We start from the raw sequence: 18,377 nt of genomic DNA, 5'->3' as shown, positions 1-18,377 counted from the left end.
CATGGATTGAACAGGGTTGTGATTTACTATTATAACTTCAATCCAAGAATAACTGTGGAAAGTGCTGTTTGTCAGATTCCCTTTTCTAATTCTACCCTAACAAACATTTTGAAAGGCGCACTCAAGGAAGGGTGGATTATGATTTACTATTTAACTCCAGTCCATCCAATATAAAAAAAAGTGCTTACACTCGGGTGGGTGGAATCACATTTACTGCCGTAATTCCAGCTAACAACCATTGTGGAAAGTACGTACATTGAAGAGCTTTGCATTTTACCATACTAACTCCAGTGCAGCAAACACAGAGGAATGTGCATGGGTGGGTCAGATTTATTATTCTAATGTTAGCCTAACAAACAGTGTGGAACGTGCAACATTCAACAATCACTGAGGAAAAAAAATGAATTTTGGGGTGGCACTCTCACTACACCCAAACAATATAATTATGCCTTAAAATCAATTGAATCCATGTTTTTAAAAATTTATAAATACATTAGAATGTACAATAAAAGTAGTTTTAAATAAATGATAACATACAGGATACCTCAAGCTCACTCATAAAACACACAAGAAAACAATTATTTCTAAAACAAATTATTTTTCGTTTAAAATGTAACAAATATAAAGATGGTGTTAATTTCATCATAAACAAAATCAAAACCAAACCTGCAAAATATCACACAAACCTTAAAAAAATGTAAACATTTTATGAATCAATTTAAACATGTATTATAAAGTACAAGTAACTACTACCCACCTATTCCCCCCAATAAACCCGCAGCCAGAACATAAAATGGAACACATAACTCAACAAACTATGAAGGCATTTGATCCATGAAATTGTTGTACTCACCATATTTTTTTTTAGTTCAATAAATTTATTAAAGTTTTAAAAGGGTAAAAATAATTAAAATACAATGCATAATGATACAATTGATGGAGGAAAAGAAAAGAAATACAGAAGTTCATTATAGTAATCGATCAAATAATAAATAGAACATCGCAGTTAATATTCAGATCAAAAACGGAGTAAAAATAACAGAATCACATTAATGAACCGTACCGATCTTCAAAGGTATCATTATCATAAAGGCAAGAAACATAGAGAGAAGAAAATGAAACAAGAACTAGAAAGAAGGAGAAAGAGATGAACAAGAAGAAGAAGAAAGAGAGGAAAGGAAAGGATCTACTGTGGTGCTACATATACACAAAAAGGAGAAACAACAATCAGGTAGACGACATAAAGGGATACTGGTCAACCAACCCCTTTGAGGCCAAATCCATATATATGTCTAAAGCTCTCCATACATTACTGGAAATAGCGGGAGATAAATGAGCCACATCAACAGAAGTGTGTGCACTTCTTAAGAAAGAGACCCATGCCCACCATGCATGATATGATACTGAAGAGAAAGACTTCCACTCCATAAGAATCACCTTAACAGCCACCGTCAATAACAGATCCAATAACTGCATATCTACAGCATCCAATGGCACAGGATCACGGGAAGCCAATGGCCCCAACAAAATCATGGGCAAGGAAAGCTGGAAATTGATTTGAAAGATTAACATAAGATGCTTATGTATAAGATCCCAAAAGGGTTGCAGAAGCGAGCAGTGGAAAAACATATGCAGATAATCCCCAGCCAACAAGCCACAGCTCCAACAAAGATCATCATCTTTTAAGTGTAGAGTATGCAATCACACAGGAGTCCAATGAAGAAGATTAACAGAATTTTTTTTAGATTGAAACAAAGAAGGAGCAATTTTATCACGAAGAGAGAGCTTACCAATCAACTGCCATGTTTCCGGAGAGATATGGTCAATAAGTTCCTTATCAAAGTGATGTATCCACTTCTGCTGAGCAACAGTGCCTGAATCAGAAGAAGTTGATAACAAAAATTTATGAATTCGTGAAGCAATATGACCAGCCTTGAGCCACAAAGAGAATAACGCAATAGTGGGAGAGGTGGGCACCAAATGAACTTTGGCGAGGGCAACTTAAATTTTTAGGAAGGTGTAAAAATGTAAGTTTGAGAGCGAGAACTGGTGAGCTAAGGAGGAGAAGGGTAGTGGGTCATTACTGGCGTCGTATAAATGACGAACCAATGTAACTCCCTTGGAAGCCCAATATTGTATTAACGGAGGGTCAATAATAAACTTTATTCTAGGGTTATGCCACAAGGAAGACCATCTTGATTTATGAATCGGAGTACCCACTTTCTTGTCAACAGCTCTGACAGCGGCAATAATATCTAATATGATAGTACGAGAAAACGGAATAGCTAGTGTAGACGTGGTTAAAAAGGAAGAGACTGGTAGAGGAGAAGAAAGATGTTGCTCAATGAACATCCAAGAAGGTGTGTGACCAGGGAAGAAAACCACAAAGCTCCCTGAGAGGCTAAAAAAGCCAATTGGTATTTCTCACAGTCTGGGAAATTACATCCCCCCATATCGTAAGGCTTCCGTAAAGACTTATACGCGATTCGGGCCCTTTTATCACTCCAAAGAAATTTAGAAGAAATAGAATCAATCTCCCGAAAAAAGGAAGAAGACAACTTCACCGGGAGCATTGAAGAAACAAAATTAATGATAGGGGTGATCATCATTTTTAAGGTTTGTACCCGCCCCCACCAAGAAATATGTTTAGGGGACCAAGTATCTAACAGACGCCGTACTTTAATTAGGGTCTGAGCCTCATTATAAGCCACAGTATCATAAAGAGTACCGCAGAACCAGATCCCCAAATATTTGAGATGTTTTGATTGCCATTTAAAACCCGCTGATCCCATATGTGATGGGAAGCAATACGCTTTGAGAGGAAACATCTCTGTATTGTCTCTGTTAAGAGTATACCCAGACACCCTAGAAAAAAGAGCAATAGTATCGGTAATCGCAGGGATAGCCGAAACGATATCATCAGAAAAAATAAGGACATCATCCGCATATGCCGCTGTTTTCAGGCAATGCGAGCCAAAAGTAAAACCCTTAATGGCTGGGTTGAGATCAATTAATCTCAGAAGCGGATCAATAGCTAATAAAAACAAGAGCGGGGATAGCGGACACCCCTGACGAGTACCCTGGCGAAGACTAAAAAAGTCTGAAGTACCACCATTAACTCTGATATTCGCCCTAGGGTGGGCATAAAGGGACATCACCATGTTAATAAAAGAATCCCCAAGGTTATGTGCCCAAAGGACAGCATGAAGAAAAGGCCAAGAGACCTTATCAAAAGCCTTTTCGGCGTCTAAGGCTAAGGCTGCGGCCGGAAGTGTGGAGCGTTTGGCTGTACCTAAAATATGGGAAAAGGTACGGATATTATCCCTAGCAAGCTGACCCTTGACAAAACCTGTCTGAGATGGATGGACCAGCGAGGGAATATAAGATTCCAACCTCTTAGCCAGAATCTTAGCAAAGGTTTTAGCCTCCATATTAAGGAGAGATATATGACGAAATTTTTTAGGATCAGAAGGATCCTTCCCTTCTTTTGGGATTACTACAATGGTAGCATCCGCCGCCATTCCCGAGACCGCACTCTGTTGAAAAAATAAGTCAAAGACATCCTTGAGGCGAGGAACCATAGAGGGAAGAAAAGTTTTATAGAACAAAATGGGAAAACCATCCGGACCAGGGGCCTTGCCAGATCGAGTAAATTGAATTGCCTGGATAATCTCATTATGTGTAATCGGGGTACCCAATTTCTCCCCATCTTCTATTGATACAGATTCAAGAGGAATAGATTTTAAGAACTCCTGACAATCCTCAAAAGACGTCTGATTAGTTGGGGTATATAAGGTATTATAAAAATCACGAAAGACCTCAAGAATCTCTTTAGATTGAAATGTCTTACTCCCAGAACTATCAGTAATAGAAGCAATTTGAGAGGACCTAGAACTAGACTCTTGAAACTTTAATGTGGTCGCTAGAATCCTACCAGCCCGATTTTTCAAAAGAAGCTGTTTCGATTTCTGGGCCTGAACCCCAATATGCGCCCTCTTAGTAACAATAGAATTATAAGAATATTTCAGGTTTTTCATGGATTGCAACAGTTGCTTATCTCTAGATCTTCAAAAAAGACGTTCATGATGTTTAATACTGTCTGATAACACAGTAAGTTCCTTCTTAATATCAGCATTTCTCTGCGCCATAATTTTAATGATTTGGCCCCGAAGCGTACATTTAAATGCATCCCATAAGACCACTGGGGAGCTAACGGAACCTTCATTTTCAGAAAAGAACTGCTCAATTTCTGATTGTATGGCCTGAACCTGAGAAGCATCATGCAAAATCTCCAAGAAGAATGCTTTTTCCTAGGAGCAAAACTTGACAAAGAAAAAGAAACCGCTGCATGGTCTGAGACAAGAATAGGATGAATGTACGGTGAAGACGAGGATTGCACTAAAGACAAATGTACTAAGAGATAATCAATACGAGAAAAGCTAGAATGAGGAGAAGAGAAGAAGGAAAATTCACTACCCGTAGGGTTATGAAGACGCCAGACATCTTGAAGATTAGCAGAAGAGCACATATTCAACAATTGCTTGTGGGATCTAGGGGGACGAAAGGTAAAAGCCGAGTTTCTATCCAAGATGGGGTCTAAAGGCAAGTTAAAATCACCACCAACTATTAGATTGCCATTATGTTGTGTGCGGGCAAGTACTTTAATAATCTTTTGCCAAAAAACAGGATCATCATTGTTCGGCGCGTAAATATTCATAGCATAAAGATCTGAAACTCCATCAGATAGCTTAGATAGAAGCCATCGGCCTTCAGAATCCTGTTCAGTAGAAAGAATCGATAACCCGGACTTCCTAGATATAAGTGTTATCACACCATTCTTTTTGCCAAGGGCATCCGAACAAGCCACAGCCAGAACCCAGTCCTTCTCCAACCACAGAGCCTCTGTACGGGAAACTTTCGTCTCCTGCAACAGAACCAAGTCCGCAGATAAAGATTTACAATAATCTAGATTTTTAGCCCTCTTGACCGGATGATTCAATCCCTTAACATTAAGGGAACCACATTCAAACCAGGCATCATTCAATCATAAAAATATTGCAAATGAAACAATCACAATGGCAACAATAATAATAATTAAAAAAAATATATATATATATAACGCACCCACAGAAGATCCAAGAGGCACAAGATAGCAAGAGAAAAGAAAAGGAAAGGAAAAGAAAAGAAGAAAGAAGAGAAAGGAGAGATAAGAGAAAAAGAGAAAGATCCACAAGGGGAGGTCTAGAAAGGACCACCATTATGCCAGGGGGGACATGGAGGAGGCAAACAGTGGGGCTCCCTGGGAACTAACCATGGAAGAGTAAGACCACCCACCTCATATTAGCCAGGGGAACATACAAAAAGGTACAGAAGCAGAGAAAATATGCACTGTAATATTAAATACCTCGTAAATTGGAGGATAAAAGGTAACGTGACATCTCCAGGTTAGGTAAATAAAGGCCTAAAAAGCACATTACATACTGAGACAAAAAACATTATGAAGAAATGCAAGCAAGGAATATTAAGAAATGAAGAACTACCTACTGAGAAGAACAGTTTACTATTTGCTAGAAGCATAGACATATGGTATAAACTAAATATGTTTAATGAGTTAGGCAAAATAGAATCATGGTAAATACTGTAACAAGAACATCATAAATTCCTATGAAGTAGGAATAGGAATAAATAGAACATTATCAAAAAGAGAAAAAGGTATAATGCTATGCGTAGAAGGAAAAAAGAACCCTCATAAACAATCCCACTTAATAAATAAGCAAAAAACACTATACAATAGATCCTATATACAAAAAAAAAAAAAAATATATATATATATATATATATATATATATATATTGCGGCGCCAGGGAGTTGTCGGCGGTGTCCTCCAGCTTTGAGCGTTTGTGGAATATATATATATATATATATATATATATGTATATATATATATATTTTTTTTTTTTTTTGCTCAAAAAATTCGCAGCACTCAGGAATCAACAAAATGACTGATTTATTTAGCAAACTCCCACAATCAGTCTGCCACATGTGACAGACTGATTGTGGGAGTTTGCTAAATAAATCAGTCATTTTGTTGATTCCTGAGTGCTGCGAATTTTTTGAGCTAAAAAAGAATTTGGATCTGCGGTTGATCCCTCGCATGCACCCACTGTGGAGCGCTCCAGGTGTTACCGTCATTGTATACATATATATATATATATATATATATAAATAAGTACGAGAAATATAGAACAACAAAGAGACTCCCAATAGTGGAAAACGAAACATACAATTAGGTGTAGAGACTATACTCAAAAACTACATGGAAGTCACGTAAAAGAGAAGACAGGGGTAAATATATGAACAGGAAAAATATAATCAACGAGAGACAAAATATCCAAGGTCTAAGAGAAAAACGGAAGAAACAACCAGCACCTAAAATACTACAAAGAGAAAAAAAAAAAAAAAACATCAAGCCGACAACACTAACAACATTAGACTAGCAGAAATGCATGAGGGAATAAAAACATCATAAAAGATGAGAAAAAAAAAAAAAAAAGAGCTGACTAGACAAAAGCCAAGCCACGTAGTTACCAACAAAAGAGTAGATATACGCAGCAAACAACGCAAGAAGAAGAAGCGAAATGAGAGAGAAGAAGAATCACCTGCACAAACGGATCACTCCGGCAGACCGCGTACAGCCTAAGCGAAGGAAAAAGCCAAGTTCAGAAAAATAGACACTTGCAGTGAGAAATGTTCACGGACAGTGAAAGGGAGGAAGCGCCAGACACATTGTTTATACCTAAAACAGGGGCGAGAAAGAAAGACATTCCGTCACAAAGAGCAGAAGCACCTGATTCACTCACGAAGCTTTTTTCCACACTTGAAAAAACATATGAGCGAGAAATTCGCAAGTGGTGGGAGGCCACCAGCCTGCAGAAGTATTTGGAAGTAGGGCGAGTCCCTAGAGGACTGAGAATTCTTCTGGTCCCTTCATACGAAAATCCAAACAATGATTTACTGCAGGAATGGTCTGAATTTATGAAAAATGTGATGCAGGGAATGCTTCAAATGCTAGTAAAACACGCATGGAATGACAGAACGAAATTACAAGAGGAAATTAAGGATATTGAGGAGAAGATCAGCGGCGACAAAGATACTAAGAAATGCGAGGAGTTGCGTGAATATATGAAGAAAAGACTAATTGATTATGAGAATCTAATCAAACTAAGGAAGCAATCCAAGTTCATCCATGACGAAAAAGACTATGCAAATGGGAGGATTCTAACATTTGCAAGGAAGTACGATGCCCCCAGGAGAACATTACAACAAAATAAACTAAGGAATAGAACCCCGGTGAGCACTGAAGAGTCGGAAGTTTCAGAGGACGAATTAATCAGAACAAAGAATACAGGTGGAGAAAAAGGTGCAGAAGGGGGTGGGCACCATTTGGAAGCAGGACCATCGACACCTGCCGTAGAGTCTAATTCTTTTTTCGAGGAGTACGAGGTCATAAGAGGACTCAGACAACGACCAGCGGCAACAACACACCCACCCAAACCCCAAAGAGGAAAACGAGGAGGGGCAGGCGGGGCCGCACAAGGAAGATCTACCCCGGTGGTGACGAGGAGCACCCGAGGGAAGAACTGGAAATTAACACAATGATGACGACACAGAACACCATAATCAACCTATCAGATAGGGAGTTGACGAAGAATGAAGAAAGAAGTCTACAGCTTGGGCTAACTTTCTGTCCAACTCCGGCATTTGATTACACGCAGACACGGATAGATCTGTTTAGATTTATCAGGAAAATCAAATTACAGAAGATACACACTCTGAATCCAAAGATAGATGACAGAACAGGAATGGAGGATATTGATCCAAAAGATGCACTTACTGGAAAAGACTTACATTCCATTGCTGTGGCACAGACTATGATTGGACCAAGTGACTCCCAGGATTGGGAGATACAACCCACACAGATGTTGAAGGAATGTGGGATCACACAACAAGGCTGTAAAAGTCATATGACAATAAAATCCAAGATCAATCCAAGAACCCCCCATGATGGGATTGATACATTTCAGGAAGTGGTTATTGAGGAATTGAAAAGACTACAAGAGGCAAAATTCAATTTGAAAAGAAAAAATTTGAAAAAAGAAGAATGGGCAGTAATCAAATGCTTAAAAGAGGATGAGAACATCATAATAAAACCCAGCGACAAAGGCGGGAACATCGTCATCCTAAAACGTGGACAATACGAGGATGAGGCACTTTCCCAATTGAACAATAAAGAACACTACATGGAAGTGAAAAAGGAGAAATTTGAAGAAAGTATTATAATCTTTAATAGCTTGATTTCAAAATGGAAGGATGAAGGAATTTTGGATTTTAAAGATTGGAACAATTTGAAGTGTGAATTTCCACAGATTGCTACCTTCTATCACCTACCGAAGGTACATAAGAGTAAAATATGGCCTTCAGGTAGACCGATCGTGTCTGCAAAAGATAGCCTGCTAGAAAAAACTTCAACTTACATTGACAGTTTCATCTCTCCATTTGTCAAAGACCTTAGCTCATACCTGAAGGATACAAAGGACTTTTTGAGAATCATACAGGATGTCAAGTGGGAGGAGGACATGATCCTAATAACTTTGGACATTGCCAGTTTATACACTTCAATCAGGCATGAAGATGGCCTGTTGGCAATGAAGAGTTTCCTGGACAATAGATCTCTCAAATATCGAAGCCACAATACCATGTTGTTGGAATTGACAAATTTCTGTTTAAGAAATAAAATGTTCTTATTTTTGGGCAAATTATACCTACAACTCCAGGGGACCGCGATGGGCACGTGCTTCGCCCCCAGCTACGCGAATTTATTCGTGGGCTGGTGGGAGAAGCACGTGGCCTGGGCGGGGGACAACGACAGGTGGATGAATAACATCGTCCTGTGGACCCGCTACATCGATGATTTATTCTTGGTGTGGCGGGGCTCACAGGATGAAGCTGAGAAATATGTCACTGCATTAAATAACAATGATTTGAACCTCAGCTTTACTAGTAGCATGAGCAGAAGTGAGGTCTTCTACTTGGACCTTTGGGTCTATGTGGAGGATGGCATAATTCAAACTGCAGTTTATCGGAAACCCACTGCGGGAAATACAATTCTGCACTCATACAGTTATCATCCCCGTAGTGTAATCAACAATATTCCCCTGGGGGAGTTCTTGCGGATGAAACGCAACTGCTCGACCCAACAGGAATTTGAGAAAGCGAAGGGTCAATCAAGAAAGAGATTTTTAGAAAGAGGGTACAGTAAAGGGATTCTTGACCAAGCTGAGATCAGAAGCAATTCAGTGGGGAGAGAAGTCCTATTAATAGACAAACCTAAATCTGCGGAATCAAAAATCAGAATGATCACAGACTATTCAGAGAAGTCACCAGAAGTTTTTAACATTATGAAAAAAAACTGGAAAATCTTAAAGACAGACTCTGTAATAGGGAAATCCCTATCTGATCACCCTCTCATCTCATATAGAAAAGGAAACTCCTTTAAGGACCATCTAGTGGATAGCCACTATGAAAGCAGAAAAAAGAAAAAATCGACTGTTTGTGGCTTCTTCCCATGCATGAAATGTAAGGCCTGTAAAAACTCAAAGAAGGTCAAAGAATATCAAATACAAGGAAGAAGAACAAAAACCAAAATAACAAAGTTGCTTAACTGCCATTCTGACTATACTGTGTACTGCTTAATATGCCCATGTGGGAAAAGGTACATAGGGAGCACAGTGAAACAAACTAAACTTAGGGTCCTTGAGCATATGAGGGCTATTACCTCAAAAGATCCGAGTTATCCTGTGGCTCGCCACTTTGAACAGATGCATAGAAGCAATAGCAGCTTACTGACGTATTTCATATTGGATCAATTAGTTAGAACAGACAGAGGGGGGAACTGGGTAAAAAAGTTAAGAACCCTAGAATCTAGGTTCATTATCCAGCTACAAACCAAGACCCCCGGCGGGATGAACAATGAGGAAGAGATGTGGACACACATCTAAAATGTTGTCATCCTGGACCCAATATAGAAATATGCAAACCATGAGAGAGCAAATGGAGAAAAGAGATGTAAATGTGCATAAAAATAAGAATGTTGTCTGCCCAACCCCTGAAAAAACGTTAATATAGATACATTAAAACAAATAGGAACAATTCCAAAAAATAATTATGGAAATACATAACAGGATCTATAATAAATTGCCCATCCAGGGCTTGATTGTACCTAACTGGAAAGATGTAATTGTTCCTTATATCCTAAAAAACGTGAACTATTCGACATGGCCCATGACGGGATCGTCATGGGCTTTGCGAATCAACGGCACTGTGAAGATAGGCATCCAAAAAGATGTAAGATAACACAACCTACCACGAATATACTCACAAATGATAGAATTAATTAATGGATTATCATTAATATATGAATTATGTGCATGAAATTGTCATATGTTTAATGTCGTGGTACCAAGTGACATCGTGATGATTGAAACTGTGTAACACTGAACCCACTATAAGATGGCCGCCACAAGTAATGATGTAATTACAGGTTTTGTGCCGTTTTTAAATTTTTTTTTTAATGTTTATTCTTTTAGAACATGTGACAGATTGTCATCATGATTTTATTTAAATATTCAAACAAACAAAGTGAGGGTTTACACTGACGAAGGCGGCACCGCCGAAACGCGTTTGTAACCTTGACGAAATCAAAACTGCAAGTAGTTTCTGCTATTAAATAACTTGGCGAAACCACGCTGTATTGGCTCTGAGTGCTCTTTACTTGGAAACGAGTCCCGAGGATCGTGGGACCTGGCGTTGGCAATATATATATATATATATATATATATATATATATATATATATATATATATATATAAATAAGTACGAGAAATATAGAACAACAAAGAGACTCCCAATAGTGGAAAACGAAGCATACAATTAGGTGTAGAGACTATACTCAAAAACTACATGGAAGTCACGTAAAAGAGAAGACAGGGGTAAATATATGAACAGGAAAAATATAATCAACGAGAGACAAAATATCCAAGGTCTAAGAGAAAAACGGAAGAAACTACCAGCACCTAAAATACTACAAAGAGAAAAAAAAAAAAAACATCAAGCCGACAACACTAACAACATTAGACTAGCAGAAATGCATGAGGGAATAAAAACATCATAAAAGATGAGAAAAAAAAAAAGAGCTGACTAGACAAAAGCCAAGCCACGTAGTTACCAACAAAAGAGTAGATATACGCAGCAAACAACGCAAGAAGAAGAAGCGAAATGAGAGAGAAGAAGAATCACCTGCAAAAACGGATCGCTGAAATAATGGAAATATATAAAGCACAAAAGAACACGAAATGAGACAAACCAACCAAGAACAAATAGCATATGTCCAGAAAAACTGGAAGCAACGCCATTTAAGAATTAAGGTTATCAAAACAATCAAGAAGCATTAGAGTCAAGTGACTGAGGTACCCGGAGAAGAAGAGGAATCCATCTGAGTTTCAGACTGATTGTCAAGAAAGGCAGAGAGCTCAGTAGGTTCATCAAAAATTCTCGACCGCCCCTTGAAGGTAATACGAAATCTGGAGGGACCAGCAAAAGAAAAAGGAATATTCATGTCTGACAGGCGCTTCCGTATATTGAGAAAACCTCTCCGACGAATCACTGTATCTCTAGCAAAATCCTGTGAAATAGAAATCCGATGACCCTCCCAAGACACCGTCTTAATCTTCCTCATTTGTGCCAGAATTTGTTCCCAGTGTTGGTGACGCAGTGGCTTAAAAATTACCGCCCTCGGTTGTGTGGAAGACTTGGGCCTAAACATTGGCACTCGATAAACCCGTTCAATTTCAAAGTCTCTTTGAAAGGAAATTTGTAGCGTAGAGGGAAGCCACTGATGTAAAAAATCAACCATTGAAGGAGCCGACTTCTCCACTTCCTCCGGCAGGCCAAAAATACGCAGGTTACTTCTACGATTGCGGTCTTCCTGCTCCGTGAGATCCCTCCGCAACGCCGCCATTGAGCGTTCCATTTGTTGAAAATGTTTGGAATGCTGCCGTGCAGAGTCCTCTACATCACTAATCCGTGTCTCCGCAGTCGAAACACGCACATACAATGCTTTGAAATCATTTCTAATAGCCGCCACTTCAACCTGCAGCAAGTCAGTGTTAGTTTTAGTGGATTGCGCAATATCATGAACAGCTTAAGACGTGCCAAAATGGTGTCCAAAGTAGTGCTCGCCTCCTTCTGAGAGGACTCTGGGGTAGGAGAAGTTTGCTTCAGCCTCTTAAGCACACCTTTAGAGACCTTATTAGTAGAGGGGGGACCCATGATATCAGCCATAAGAGATATCCGCCACCGCGATAAAGTAGCAGAGAAGAAGCAAAAGAGGTTGGGTATCCCAATATCAAAAGAGCACTAAAACGCAGTAGGGACTCCAAAAAAGATAGAAAAAGCGCAGCCTGTAAAGTAGGCACAGCACACAAGCAGGAAGAAAAATAGTTATTGAAGAAAATAGCACTGAAGCATTTGAGACATGCAGGTCAAAAGCGTAGTTCAAAAATCCAGTAAGGAGCAGCTAATATTTCCAGAGACGTCAAAAACATTCACAGCACTCTGGAGTGGTTATGCAGCAAACAGAAGATAACTGGGTCATAGGCAGCAATAAATATCTGAAAAAAAGTCACCTTAATCAACTTGTGCCAGTATATGGAAGGAGTCGTCACTGGCTCATGAGGGAGAGAAACCGAGCGTCGTCACACCATAAAATGGCGGCCGCTCCCAGTCTCCGAGACTCAGGACTCCTCAAAAAGCCAAAACACAGCTCTCTTGATGCTCCAAATGTCGGAAAGCGGCGTATTCTATTCCCGGCAATTTCCGACCTCCGAGAATCCACTTTGGAACTGGTAGGCAGCACTGGAAGGGGACCTAAATCGTCCCGACAGCCACCGAAGCCCCGGAGCTACTCACGGGCCGCCATCACGTCGCGGCGCGCAAGCCACGCCCCCCTGTACTCACCATATTTTGAGCACAATATTATGGTCAGAGTGTCAGACAATATTTTTTATTTTGAGTCCTTATTTAGATGGAATACCTTCCAGACTCCGCACACAAGAGCATCAGAGTGGTGTAGACGGCTATTCACTAGTTAAAAGACACAGGCCCATCATATGAAGAGTGATGAAAAAAATCTGAAGGAATGGGTTTTAGTAGAAGAACTCTGTACAATAACAGTGCTGATGGATGCTAAGGCCCAGGACGACCTAATAATATGCAGAGAATGTATGAAATATTGTGTGATGAGGAGTGTAACCGGGAGTAGCCTGACAAACTGAGACTTAAACCTAAAGTTAATAAAGGGGACTCTTACGCATTCATAGCCTTAACTTTTACTGTAATAATTACAATGGTGTTTCTCAGCTGCTTGGATATATTTTACTGTATATTTGAATTTTAGTTTTCTTCCAATTAATAAAATCAATTAAATTGCTTTAAAAAAAAAGAGTGGTATAGGTGGAGAGTGGGGTGAGCCAGGGAAGTGAGGAGACTGGTGCCTGAAGAGATGCATTAGCAACATAGGTGTTGGGATGGCTATGAAAGGCAGAAGGTATATGCTGCCAGGATTTGCATATGGCTGGGTTTAAACTGAAATGGCATGGGGAGCAAAAAACCGAAGGGTTTAGGCACAGATCTCTGTACTTGGGCGAATGTTTGACATTGTTCAACATTCTGTCCATCAATCGTTCTTTTTTCTATATGTTTTCAGGAAGCAGAAGCCATAGTTTTTCAGGAAGCAGAAGGGATACGTTTCTGAGGCAGGTGGTTGAATGCTTACGAAATAGGTAGCAAGCATGAAAAAGAATAACTAAATGATGGGGCCCTAAAAGGAAATGCAAATCAGTTGATGGGACACAGAGGACAGGCTTTAGGAAAGAGTCAATGAGATGGAATTGGATTTGATTTCAGGGGAGCGGAGGGGGGAGGAAAGTGACTGGGTAAAGCGTTCAGGGGAAAGGGGACTGGAAAAGGAAACAATAGGGAATGATTAGAAAAGAGAACAAGCATGAATGAGAAAACACAGAGATGCAAGCAGAAAGGCAGGGAAAAGATGGGAGTTAGGAATGCCTTCATGTTCAAAGTGAGGCAATGGGGGACCTTCTGACAGTAATTCAGCTATCCTTTTAAATAAAATGTTTCGTTTAATGTATGTTTTAGGTAGGTTGCTCACAGTGCATACATTGTATTAAATTTTAAATTTGCTATTACAGTACAATGTTTTTTCTTCTGGCTTTTAAATTGCACACAAAAAACTGATAGAGGCTTCTAGCCACAGGTTCCTTACCTTAGAATTAGCCCAGGCCCTAGACTGGATATGGATCTTTTATAAGCAGTACGCCTGCGTGCCGGTGGGGGGGGGGGGGGGGGGGCATTGTTCGGCTTCGTGTAATGTTGTTTGCGCTGGAAGTGATAAGTGTGTTGCCTATATAGGTGCCACCCCAGCTCGCTGACATTAGCTCTTTTCTTTTTGTGCTAATCAGTGCAGATCCGGAGAATGCTACCCCTAGTCACTTTTTGACTAGCCTTTTTTCTACTTTTTTCAAAGTCTTTAGTTTTACTCCTGCTGCAACAAGAATGGTATCTAGGAAGAACGGCTTAAAGCCCTGCGACTCTGGTCACCAAACGATGTCAGTGACGGACCTGCCCCTTAGTACCTCTGGTGCCTTGAGCGCGACCATGACATCAAGACCTGCATCGACTGTCACATGATAAATCCAAAGGTCCTAGGGAAGTGGTCCCTCAAGCTTATAGTAGCTCAACGTGCAACATACCAACGGTCTTGATCCCATTTAAGAGGAAGGTCCCAGAATTGGTCGCAGAGCCCGAAATCTATGTCGCACTCAAAGTCATCGGGTCACTCGGGAAAGTACTTTATGAAAGAATGCAAGGTTATGGAAGAAAAGGTGAATAGGATTTCCAAAAGAGCGTAGATGATTCATCTGTTGGAAAATACATTTGAAACAGCAATGACCTTCTTTTCATACTATAGCTATGATCTAAAGTGAAGTAATAGCATGATCTGTGGAGGATGGACGGTATATACAATATCAATGGAGGTGTAGTATGTAATAAGAGGACGAGGATGAAGGTGAAACAAAGAGTAAAATCGGGGCTCAATGATTTGGTATGCTGGGCAGTGTTCTAGATGGATGGTAGAGGTTGAGCACAAGTAAAACATTTTGGTTCTATGGGATGTAGGAGCGGTTATAAATTGAGAAAGTACTTTACTAACAAATTCCCTTTTAGTTTGTTTTTGAAGCAGAGAAATTATGTGTCTTGTTTTATTTCAGAAGGACAGTTAAAACTCTATTGTTTTTCAGCAAGTCATTTCCAAAATAATGGCTTCTTTATTGAGGGACATTGCCCTTTCTTCTAAACTTTTAGATATTCTTAGAGACTTTGCTGTATTATGTTTTAGTTCTTGGTAAAGAATGCAGGCCAATTGAAAGAGAAACACCTTTGCTTTCAGCTGCTAAGTGGGCAAAGAGAAGACATTATAATCTAATTTGGTTTATCCAGTATTTTTATATCCATCCCTAGGCAGATTTTCAAGATAGATAAATTAAAAGGTTATAATAAATAAGAATATGAAATTCATGCACTAAAGCTTCTGAACTGCGAATACCTTGAAGAAGTTTTTACCAACTCTATTTTTGCATGGCAGTGCCATTCCAACCTATTGCAAATTAGTCAAACTTACTTGAAAGGAAAAGTCTGGCCCAAACTGCCCGGCAATGTGAGAACTAGCAACTCCATACTCATATTGACCTCATTGGGCCTTGCCAGTATCATTTAGTGAAATGGTTTAATTTAAACATTGATGGCCAGTCCACCAGGGCAGCAGCCTCTGTTCCCTGGTTGGAGGACCATTTACTATGTTTTGCAGTTGCATATCTCGCGGGGATCTCACTAATCCCTGTGCATCTGTTGGTGTGGTGAATGCACAAAAGCCATAAAATTACCCCAATAAGTAACTATGTTGTTTACCCCTCTGAGAGCATTTTTTTTATTTTAGATTAAGAGTTTGTTTCATACATACAGATGGAGTTGATCTCTGCTTACAAAGTTCACATCACACTTAGCTAAATAACAAAGCAAAGTGTAATGTGGAACATCTCTTCCAAAAGTCTTCTTTATTGATTCGTCTTATAAAAATTATTTCCAGACAGGAAGTTTGTTTCACTAAAACAAAAAAGCAAGCAGGGAGTTTCACCCTGAGCCTGCTGGCCATTATAGGTTTTCCCTCCCTAGTTCAGTCATTCTTCTCATGGTTGATCCAGGCATAAAAAACAAGTGATAATGATCCTGACCTTCCATCTTGTCAGACAGACCGTAGTCTGCCCTACATCGTTCGGGAACTGGAAGCGAACAACCTCTTGTTGTTAATTCCAGACCTGTAAGTAAGTTGCAACCGAACCCTGTTCAGTCGCAACCCTATACTTAACAATGGGAGCATGCATTCCGAACGGACCGCATGCTCGCATCATTAAGTGCAGAGGTACAGTTCATCCTTGCACCCCATGGCAGGCACCCCAAGGTGCCTGCCACCGGGTGCAGGGATCAACAGGATGGTGCCCCTCGGCTGCCATTCGGCCGCCTCGCACCCTTGGGAGCCCTGCTGGGGACCCCCAAAGACAGTTTCCCACTGCCTTCCTATGTTGGAAAGGCCAGCACAGGAAGGCAGTGGGAAACTGCCATCGTACTCCCTCGGCCGAAAAGAGCCGGCCTGAGTAGTACCAAAGGGTTTCCAGAGGGTGGACGGGCTCTCCGAGCCAATCGGAAGCCATCCGGAAAACCGAGTCCGATTCCTTTCCAACTGAGCCCATCGGAATGACTCGGTAGGAAAGGAATCCGAACAGGCAGGTCTGATGCGATTAGGATGGCTCTGACCAAGGGTCAGAGCCATTTCTAACTGCATCAAAATCGGGCCCTTAATAGTGACGGACTATCTCGTCAAGTGTTTCCACTGACATAGCCAGCTGATGTTCTATCATTGGAAACCCTATGATTTTACCATCCCCAAATTGGATGGAGAACCGCAAATATGCTAGGATGAAGTAAATTTATGATGGTGGTCCTATCCAGCCACACTCAAAATGAGCTCATGACTTTATTGGAGCGTAAACAATGGGTTTATGTCAGGACAAACCTACACCAATTGGATAAGGAGCATTGGCCATTGTATTTTGTAAACATTCTAATCACATTTTATTTTGTTGGGTCAGAACCTGCAAATTGCAACTTTTTTCAACCAATTTGATGCCGGTGCCAGACAGCTCAGCTGACTGGTACGAACTGTCATTTATCTATTGGTTATTTGATGCACACTTTACATTTGCTCTGGCTGTGATTGCAGGTCACTCCAAAATTGGCCAGCATTGGTACCAAATTACCTGGATCCATTTCTGAATTATGCAGCACTGGTGCACTTTACATGATGTAGTATATAATCACTGCAGATGTTGAGTTTGTTGAAATCGACAGACTGCCAAGTTTAAAGATCCTGCTTCAATTTCAACTGAACAGACAAAGGGCACAAGTGTAAAGGGAGACGGTTTCAGAGTTTGCCCATTAAGGGCCTCATTCCAATGGTGGTCGGATGAGTGTCTGCCTGCCATCACTGCGAGATGGAGACCGCTGCCCATGTAGTCAGCGGTTCCATGTGCCATATTATGATGCGGCTACTGTGTACGTGGTTGCAATCATGCAGTTTTCTATTACAGCTCGTGCTGCAGCCTGGAAAAGGGCCACAGCACAAGCAGCAAAAGAGAAAGGCATGTTTGCAAACATCCATGCACTGTGTGCCTGGCGCATGGATGTTTGGGGGCACCACTTGTGCCCCTAGCGGTGGCCCATGGGGGACAGGGACCCTGGTAGAGGCCCCCAAAGTCCCTTTCTGACAGCCTTTCCTTGGCTGTGTGACCGCCATGAAATGGCTGTGGTAAATGGACATCGTAATCCCTACGGCAGTGCTTGCAAAAGTACCACCTTCATTGTATGGATTACTCTCCGACCGCCGACCTGATGGGTTCCTTGATCCTGTCGGAAGCGGCAGTCTTTCTCGCTGCGCTCCGAAGGCCGGTATCTTAATCCGGCAGTCGGACCGTTGTCCTGGATTTCAGGGGGACCACCACCGATGTCCTGTTGGTAGCGGTCCGCCTGACATCATAATGAGGGCTAAGTATAAAAAGCATACCCACCCTGCGAAAAATGTATGAACTGAAGAAGCGCAAGAGTGAGGCTGATCTCAGTGTGCAAAGCCT

This window comes from Lissotriton helveticus, chromosome 11 (assembly GCF_964261635.1).
Source record: "Lissotriton helveticus chromosome 11, aLisHel1.1, whole genome shotgun sequence".
Lineage (NCBI taxonomy): Eukaryota > Metazoa > Chordata > Amphibia > Caudata > Salamandridae > Lissotriton > Lissotriton helveticus.
Note: the sequence above shows the minus strand (reverse complement) of the source record.